This window comes from Crocodylus porosus, unplaced genomic scaffold (assembly GCF_001723895.1).
Source record: "Crocodylus porosus isolate Cpor-Errol unplaced genomic scaffold, CroPor_comp1, whole genome shotgun sequence".
NCBI classification, from domain to species: Eukaryota; Metazoa; Chordata; order Crocodylia; family Crocodylidae; genus Crocodylus; species Crocodylus porosus.
In genome coordinates, this window is record NW_017728886.1 from 26,631,033 (window position 1) to 26,639,436 (window position 8,404).

Consider the following 8,404-nt stretch of genomic DNA (forward strand, 5'->3'; position numbering starts at 1 on the left):
TTCAGCTGCTCTGCAGACATAATGCAAGCAGTCACTCATAGCAACTGTGAGGGGCTGGAGCACACTAAGTGAGGACAAAATGCTGAACTCTAGCAAGTCTCTACTGAACACCTACAAACTGTGATTTTTTTAAGTCTTATCACTGACCATATCTTGGAACACTTTTCATGGGCAAGACAAGGACCAGCACCTGGCCAAATTTAAATTCTCACTTCAAAGCTCTTGTGATGCCATGCTTTTCAAATACTGTAGAGGATTGCAAAAAACATTTTAAAATTGAAAAAAACAGCTCATTTTTCCCCACTCAAACAGTTGAACGGTTTTGGCTGAAATTTTCCACAAAGAATTCAGCCTGAGGCAGACACCCAACATGGGAAAATAATCAGCTTAAGCAGTTAGACTGACTAAATTATAAGCAACTGAAAACAGGGTCTTAGAGAGTGGGAAGTGTTGGGCAACCTTAACAGGCAGGGTTACCAGCCCCGCCTATAGCATCATTCACGTAGTAGAAAGATAGAAGCTTGTGATGCTATTCCATTCATCTGCATCTTATCAATGTCTGGATGTCACTGGCAGAAAACTAATTCAGTGGCAAGAATGAGCCTTTTGTGCCCTTGACAGTTCTTCCTACCCCTCCATCTCTGCCTATATAACATTCTGTTTTCCTGAAACAGTCATCCCTCCATAATACTCACATTTGAGCTGCTTCTTTCTTGGGTAAAAGCAGCTGACAGTAACACAGAATAGCTCTCTGAACAAATGTATTCAAAATTAATTAAAAAAAATAAAGCAACACACGCTCATCTGGCAGATCCCATACATATTTTCCATAAACGTTCATTTTTCCACATGAACAAATTGCGAGTATGTGGGGGTTTTTCAATGAATCTTGATATGGAACTTAGAATTCTTGGCACTAGCCTGTGAAGCTAAAATGACATCAGCTCGACTTTCTATATAGAAATGTTATAGTTGCTGCCCAACCACATTTCTTTGTTCTGAGCATATACACTCTCTTCCAAGCTGCTGCTTTAGTATGGTTTACTGTTCATGGTGATCACTAAAAACTGTGCATTTGTATTCATTATAGTTCTCTGTTTTCCCACTCAACAAAGCGAGCAGCAGGACCAAGAGATAAAATGGCATTTCTCTTTACAAGACAGAAGTGCTGTCAGTTTTAGCAACGTGCATACCTTTGCTATCCCAGCAGCTTTTTAGCGGGGGTTGAAGAATTGTGGGATGAGACCTGACTTTGCCATCAGGATCTGGTCATTTTCCATAAAGCCAATGGAGTTCAAAAGGATCGGGTTGGTGGGAGCTGGAGGGGCAAGGCAGATGAGGGCCACTGTGAACAACATACATAGGCTGATGCATTGCAAGAGCTTAGTATTATCAAACTGGGAAGGGGAGAGACTTGGAGCAAGCCAGCCTCTGAGTTTGAAGTGGGACATTCTCGTGAATGGGCTGGAAGACTCCAAATGCCACCTGTAGCAACATTTGTCTGGTGCATATACTATTAGGGAGAATAGCCAGTGAAGTGCATGGGGATTAGGAAGTCAATATTAAAAAAAAAGGGTGGGGGGGTTAGCAAAGTAATGGACATTTACCATGTTCTCAGATGGTGCAGCCACTGATTTCAGACCAAGGATCCATCCTTCATGGTCTACAGTATGGGGGAGCTGCAGAGAGGTAGGGCCAGGTGGACTTTATACATTTCAATACTGTGAATGCACTTCTTCAAACAGTCCTTGGAACATTATATTTCATCTCTGCATTTCATAATAAAATAGGTTTTCAAGAAAGAGATGTTCCTTTACTAAATGCACTGTGTCCTTGTCTGCAACACAGCAGATAGAGGCATGTAATTAGCTAGTAATGTTGCATCAAAATACTCCAATATGCATAGCTCTGATATTGTAATAGCACTAATATACTCCGGAAACAGTGTGATGTTACAATATGCAGATTCAGCTGTTTGCATGGAGGTTACGCTGATCAGACAAGCCTGACAGTGACTGCACTTAATATTTAACACAACAAAATCAGGGTCCTCGTTTAGGTTTAGTCAGACTTGCCACAATAAAAGCCAGTTTTATTACTGCACAAAACCCCTATGTCATCTACTCTCTAAATATTCAGCCTCTTTAACATGTGACAGAAAAATCACTGCTGCTTTCCTCCTGTGCAAGATCATCATTTCACCCTTGTAGGGAAATAGCCACAAAACCATATTAACAGTTGAAGATTGTGAAGTCATTTACTAAGATAGCAAGAAGCCTTGGTAACAACATTTTTACAACAACATTTTCACAGATATGGATTGCAAGAAATCTTTACCTTGAATGCAAATTGGAGAGATCGTAGCTTCCTCTTGTGGATCAGAAATAGGATTAAAAAAACCAAAACACCCTACCAGGCTCATCTGCTGAGAGTTCTGTAAATCCCAAGTCTGCTTCAGCTAGCGGCTCTAAGTTTGTGCTCTGAATAGAGGCTGTGTTATTTTAACCACAGGATTTCTAGTCATGGGGGAGGAGAGATGGATTAGGTACGTTTGCAATCTAATGCTTCACGTTTACCTCAACTGAAATGAACTACTCTAAGCCCGATATAAATAACAACTTCTGAGATATAAATTTCAAGAGTCCTCACACCAATTATGCTTAAACTAACATGCTAAATAACTGTGGAAAATTCCAGAGGAATAAGATAACATAGTCTTGTGTTCTTTCTTAAATAAGAGGCATGTGTGGAATTTCATGCTAGATACTGACACGAGAGAGACAGCAGATGAACTATACAGAATAACCTGTACAAGGTACCAAATCTCCTAAACTAATGTTCCTAACACCTGTCAGCATGCGTTTCATCAGACATCAGAGCAATCTGATTCATCTCGGTCTCTAGAAATTAGATCTGGATGCTTTGAATGCAATGTTTTAAAAGGACAAATACAACCTTTTTAGAATAAAGAGTCACCTTTTAAAAGGGGCTTCAAGTCTGTGGATGCATAGCTGTTCACATGGAGACTTCCTCCTTTGCAGGAGCACAGGTATCTAGTGCCCTTGACACATACAGATAGCTGTGGACATAATTGAATGCAGGGAAAATATGCCCAGAGAACTGCTTTCTTTTAAAAAAGTAAGCTGAAAACCTATATTCTTTTCCTGGGTTCTGGTAACCTAACAACAGTAAGGTCTTACAGCATTGCATGGGCTACAGTGACAAGCTCACCTGAAAAGCAGCAATTCAGAAAATTAAAGCCAATAGGTCTTCTTTGCGAGTGGAATGACATGGGGAAGTTAATGGAACATTCCTTGGATCTTTGTCTTGAGCAGAGGGAAATTGCTTGGAAAAAAATAGTAAAAAGGAAAAATTGATTTTGATCCGTCTTTGACAACAGAAGTCCCACAAGCAGAAATTGAATATCATTTTACGTAAACTGAAATCTATAAATAACATTATCTTATATTTGTGTGATGTCTTTCAACCCAAGGCACTTCAAAGCGCTTTATAAGCATAATCAGCTGATTTGTGAACTAAAGGCAGACGTCTTTTCATTCAGCATTAGAATACAGCCACATCTGGAGTGAAATGGATTAGCCATTTAATAGTGCATGGAAACACTAATCAATAGGTTAGGGTAGAAAGGGAAGAATAGCATATCCAGCTGAAACTAAAACAGGGTTAGGTAGGCAGAATAGACTGCAATTAGGCCAGCATGTCAAGTCTAGTACCTTTATTCTCATGATAAAGACACAGGAGGCATGAGCTACATCCTCAGTTTGTCTAAAAATCAGCAGAGGCCAACTGATTTCAGCAGAATTGCTATCTATTTTCCAGCTGAGGATCAAGCCTTATTATTGTGATGATCACCAGCAGTCCAGAGCTGTTTTACTTTCATCCGACCTAGGTCAGGTACAGACATTACACGTTAACTGGCATAATTGGAAACCAGCCTATCCCCATAATAGACCACATCCAGCACGTGGACTGGTTTAAAAATGGCAAAACCCAGTTTAAGATTCCCCCCATCCTCCACCAAAGAGCAAATGTGTGTTCTGTTCACTGCTCACCTAAGAAAAACACATAACTTAGATCAATTCCGCCTGGGGCTTTTTGAATGTCTATACCTAGCCCTAGTAACAACGCACTTCCTAACGACGTACTGGGGCATTTTGTTCAATACCTGCTATAAAAGGAAGAGTGTCATCTTCTGAATCATTAACCTGTCTTCCCACACAAACAGCTAGGCATGTTCCTTGGGAGCTTCCCTTCCTAGGACTGATCCAGTCCGACTCAACTAGGTTCTCTCTCTTTGGTTAATCTAAATTTGAATATTTAGAAAAATAAGCTACTGGAATCCTGGCATTTAACTAGGAAGAGTTAAATGTGTCAACCAGAGAAAATATTCACAAGACCAAAACCATTAACTCAGGACTTTGAGACATCAACATTGTGGTCCATAACACTCTTTCCATTTTCTACTAGTCTATCTCCACATAAAATTTGTACTTCGTTGATCTAGGCATCTTTTTAATATCATCACAGTCACCGTGAGATCTTTGTCTTTAACAGTTTCCAGAAGATAATGGGAACTTGCTGTTGCACTGATGCTCAGAAGGATAGTGGGTACAAAGAGCCTTTCCCCCCCAACCCACCAAAAGGACAGCACAATTACAAGAGTGCTCTCCTACGATTCCTTCCATTTTTGCCCCAGAAACTCTAGCTACCTAAAAAGACAGCTGACTTGGAGGAGGAAATGGGATATCTGAAATTGCTAGGAGAGTTGTGTCCTCTTAAAAAGGATGCAACAGACACTTCTTGCATTCTGTGATTCCGTAGATCATTTCTATTCAGGACGCACCAAGTTCCCTTCTTGGCCAAAACATCCTGCACGGGGCAATGCTACAACTGTGAGAATAAACTGCCAAACTGAACAATCCAAATATCAAAAATAAAAATGTTACAGGTCAATTCAAAATTTATTATTTTTTCTCCAGTGTCCTGGTAAAACAAATTGGTTGGAAACCCCCCCCCAAAAACTTGGTTTTATTTTTTTCTCTTGTATTTTAAAAAATTCAATTGGACTAAATTTACACATGAAGTTTTCATTTTTAAATGAAAAACTGAAACATGAAACATTGACTGAAAGTCAAATTTAACACAAATGCACTAAATAGTCTGTTCAGCCTAATTCTGCAGTTTTCAGAAATTGAAGATTTATTCAAAGCGGTCTCCTAGGTCTAAGCCTGTAACTCAGTGGCCTGTACTTACAAGACATGTGGTTTTATTAATGAGGTTCTTTATTTTTGTCTCGACTACAACCCATCAACCTACCTGGCATTGAACTGCTATTGCAACATGTCCAAAACAAAGTCAATTCTCAATAGTTTCCTAAAGCTCTCTCTACTCACCCAACCCTAATATTACAGCCCATTGCTGAATAGATATGTTCTGAGCTTAAACATCAAAAAAAAAATTTCCAAGGAGAAAACCTTTCTTTTCTGAACATTCTTTATATTGGTTTGGTATTTATGAACCATAACCGTAAAAGGCTTAGTACTGCAAGGTGCTGAGATCATGCAACTCTCATTGAAGTCTACACTAAACATGTCCAGTGTAGACCATGTGTTTGATTTATACCTTAATATTTTGCATTTCTGTTACTGGCTATAAAAAAAAAAAATGGAACTCAGCAAATGAAAGGAAATATGTAAAACGTTGCCATCAAGCAATTTCATGTCAGCAGTAGCCTTCTCTGAGAAAGCGCGATTAACAACCCACAGAAGACTTTGCTGATAAAGAACAGGGATGAGTGTGCTCATTTTGCCTAATCCATTTTGGATTAAATGCTCAGAGACTTAGAACCACATATTTTTCATCTCATTTCGTTTACAATCAGGGAAACATTTATACAACCAGCACTGCCAACACAAAGCTTTCAAAGGTCATGAGTCTGATTTAACACCCTCCTCCCCACAAAATCATGAGAGTTTCTGAAATGATGAAATTAAAAAAATAATAAAATAAAAGACTAAGATGTGGACGCTTGCGTGACTTTTGGGGCCATCTGAACACTTTTCCAGCCTGTTTTTTTGTAGGTGTGAGGTCTAGAAACAGAATTTTGATGTAAATGTGAGCTGAATTTCAGGCAGGAGGGGAAAAGAGGTTGAGTTTTAACTCCTTCTGCCACCACCGATGCTTTAAACAATAATTTGGTATAAAACAGAAATAGCAGACACCAAAACCCAACACTTCTCTCTGTTAGGGCAGTCGTGTAACCAAGGTAGGGCAAGTGGGGCACCATTCCTGGTGACTGGCAATTAGGGGTGACAGACCCACCCTAAGGCACCCAAATCTCCCTATGCACTGGACAGGATCCTGGGCAACTCACTTTGGATTTTAAATTCTGCACTGGGGCATGACATTTAGGCACTGCAGCATCTGACCTGCCTATGTCTCCTTTCAAGAGTAAATTGGATGCTTATCTTGCTGGGATCCTATGACCCCAGCTGACTTCCTGCCCTTTGGGCAAGGGGCTGGACTCGATGATCTCCCGAGGTCCCTTCCAGCCCTGATGCCTATGAAATCTATGAAATCTTTTGGATGTAGTGCTGGGTCAGTTTTAGCTGGTCAGTCCTGAATTACATATTTTCACCCTAAAATTGAGCCCACCACAAATTTTACAAGGTGCGCGAACTACATTAATTTATTAAATTAAAACTAACAAAGTCCTGATTACCAAATATTGACTGACGACAGAATTAATTACTCATTAAACAAAAATATTGTCCTCTCTCACCCTCACAGTGAAAACCCTAGAAAAACAGATTGGCCTGAAGGCTGTGTCAGACAGATGGGGGAGGAGAGTTTCAGAGTCCATGACTCGCAGCAAAAACTACCCTGCCACTAGAATTAGTTCTAGGGACTTTTATGACAAACACAGAGACTTATCTCAAGAGAGGGCAAGGAAAGAAGTGAGTCTACTAACCGAAGTGTGCAGGCTTTAACATCAACTGTATCGTTATTTACACTGTGGGCTGAATAGTGCAGCAGACTCACCTTTCAGAGCCTGGGTTGAATCCCAGGCTTGAGATCCTGCTGTTTTGATTGGTAGACCCCATCTACCAATCAGGGCGCAGCAAGAGAAAAAGTCACACCCCTTTCCTGAGGGGAAGGGGAGAAGAGCTCCCCCAGACCTGATTGAAGACTGCAACACTGGGGTCCAGAAGACTTCAGGGGCAGAGCCCTGGAGCGTATAAAAGGAGCTGCGTGCCCAGCAGAAGGACAGATGCAGCGAGGGACTCAAGAAGAGCGGAGCCAAGAAGGTCTGGGGAGCTCTCCCCCAACCGGCAATAGGCCCAAGGCTCCTGAAGCTGCCACTGGAGGAGCAGGATTGGGAGCGGTATGAGACCGCTTGGGCTGTTGATGGCACACAGGGATGGCGTGCGGAGACCTGGCCCTGAGAGTGGTGTGAGACTGCTCAGGCCCATCACAGTGCGCGGTTCCATGCATGGAGCCCAGGCTTTGGGAGCCGCAAGCGGCAGCTAGAGCCTGCAACCTGGCAGGGCCAGCAATCCACACAGTGCGTGGGGCAGCGCATGGGGCAAGGGCCTTAGGGCTGCAGTGAGGTGGCTAAGGTCCCATCTCCAGCAAGCGGCCAGGTCCCACAGTGCACAGGGAAGTGCATGGGCCTGAACCTTGGGAGCAAGGGAGCAATGAAGGCTGCTTGGGTCAGTCACCCGGCATGAGGATGGATGGCTGGAGCCTGAAGGGCCTGGCCTGTGCTAAAAGAGCCCTCAGTGCTGAGCCAGGGCACAGGGAAATAGGAGTGCTGCAGTGTGAGGCCCAGCACCCAGGAGCCAGCAGCAATGGTGCAGCAGCTGAAAGGAGCAGAGCCCTTGGTGCCCAGAGCAGGGCACAGGGTGGGGCGTAGCTCAGTGGCGCAGGAGAGGCCTGGAGAGACACTCCAGCAGAGAAGACCCCATCAAACTGTACCCTGACCACTGCCACCTAAGGAAGCATTAGTCATCGGGCCCTTGGGTCCCACAGGAGAAACATGTTTGGGGTGGCAAACCCAGAGAAGGGGCTGGGTGAGCATCCCCCCTGCCTAGTCAAGGCCCTAAGGGGAGGGGCCCTTGGTGCTTCCTGGACATCCCCCAAGAGACCCCATTGGAAGGAGGACTATCTCTTGCCATGGGTCAGGGACTATATTAAGGAGCAGGTGTTATTAAGATTGTTCCTGTTTGCATCTTATATTTTGTAACTGAAATGTTGTATTGTGATTTCATAGATTTCATAGACATCAGGGCTGGAAGGGACCTTGGGAGATCATCGAGTCCAGCCCCCTGCCCAAAGGGCAGGAAGTCAGCTGGGGATCCCAGCAAGATAAGCATCCAATTTA

At 42.8% G+C, this 8,404-nt stretch overlaps 1 protein-coding gene across 1 annotated transcript in view; it reads right to left on the bottom strand.

Annotated features, from left to right (window-relative positions):
* The window catches only part of KIAA1462 (KIAA1462 ortholog), a 91,228-nt gene extending 88,595 nt beyond the window's left edge, over nt 1-2,633 (bottom strand). Inside the window, exon 1 of the mRNA XM_019531320.1 lies at nt 2,338-2,633. The gene's annotated coding sequence lies outside the window, so the exon portion shown is untranslated. The remainder of the gene's footprint in view (nt 1-2,337) is intronic.
* Nucleotides 2,634-8,404: the final 5,771 nt, after the last annotated feature.